Source organism: Lissotriton vulgaris, chromosome 3_1, assembly GCF_964263255.1.
Source record: "Lissotriton vulgaris chromosome 3_1, aLisVul1.2, whole genome shotgun sequence".
Taxonomy (NCBI): domain Eukaryota; kingdom Metazoa; phylum Chordata; class Amphibia; order Caudata; family Salamandridae; genus Lissotriton; species Lissotriton vulgaris.
The window spans coordinates 1,175,896,527-1,175,898,145 of NC_141689.1; positions in this window are offsets into that span (position 1 = coordinate 1,175,896,527).

Sequence of the window (1,619 nt, forward strand, 5' to 3'; positions counted from 1 at the left end):
CATATGTACTCTATGTATATATGTATGTTTTATTGTATGCCATGGTTGCTCACTCCATCTTTAACTTACAGTTGTGTTTGTCCTTGACCGAGTGTCTTGTCCAAGGTAAGGACTCTCGTTATGCTACAGACTGAATGGGTTTTGTATCACAAAGTACCGTAGCCAAACATATCCACTGTCAAGGAAGTACGGGAAACGTATTTAAAGTAATTATGTTATTTTTGAGGTCTGAAAACTTATTTATGAATTCCACGGAAATCATGCATACCCACTTCTAGTTGTGAGTGTATTTCTGAAATGTCTGTATTTGGATTTCCCCTTCCACTAGTAGGGTGTCACTTCTTCAAAACAGAAGTCACTAACAAAGACCTGTTTGCAATAATTTCTCTTTTTTTCAGAGAAGAGATAACTGTAGTAGATAAACTGGGCTGAGAGCAAGAGACAGCGAACAAGAAAGAGAGAGGGAAAATTGGTGGCTTTGGGGACAATAATTTGTGTGCTACTACACTTTAGCAATAGAACGCTGGTTAAAGTGAAGCGATGATTCTATATAACGCAAGGAGGGCTGTTAGTGTTCAGCAGGAAGTTCACTAGAATACTGAAAATACATGAGTGACACAATGGCAAGTCCTCATGTGACATCTATGACCACCAGCGAAACCTTCAAACCTACGCCACATCTGATACCTGACCTCACATTCCACACCCTTGAGATATGCATTCCACGCACCAGACACCTGAGTTTCCATAACAAGAAGCAAACTATCACTGACATACTGTGATGTTACAGTTTTGAGCTCACAAGTTCACAACAGTTTTCTCTCACCAAAGAGACAAACACATATTTTGAGGCTTTACTTGCTTCTATCTTTCATTTTGTGTACTACATATAGAAAGATAGTGACAAATGTGTGCTACCTTCTGCTTCAAACTTTTGTGCGCTCTCGTTTTAATTGTAGTGTCACTTGTGGGGGCTAGCACAAAAATAGGTGCAAACTCAATTTGCCCCACGTTTAGCAACGGCCCGTATCATGAGTTAGGTACTGTGGAAATCTGGAATGTTAAACAATTTTGAGAAAAGTGGCGTCAGTCTTGCTATGAGCTGTAGCTGAGCTACCACAAAATCAAAACAATCTTATTACAATTGAGGAGACATGTTTCTTTGAGAAATCCTAGTTTAACCTTGATAGCTGTGAACAAGCATCAAAACCTTCCACAGACACAATTGTGTGCTATAGGTACATTATCAGCAGTAGTAAAACAGTGTTACAGTAAGAAAAATAAAGTAAGCTAATATTACCAAACCAAATTAGTTAAAAAATCTAAATATTCTGGACAAATTTACCGCCAAAATGAAGAACGGGGTAAGTGGTTAGAAAAGTGTAAAGAATCTGTCCCAAGAAAAGATAGGCATTAGAAATCGGGCGGCATATTCACAATGAAGTGACAGAGCGCGGTGTTAGCCTTGTTGGCTTAAGGCTGCTACTTCAGAAACACAAGGCTGCACCGTATTGACAAGAATACGGTCAAGCCCTGCATTTCTCCCTGTGCTGGTGCTAATTGCAGCGGCCTAGCACCGACCAGGCACTCTTGCATCATTGTGAAAGGGTGCCTGCGTT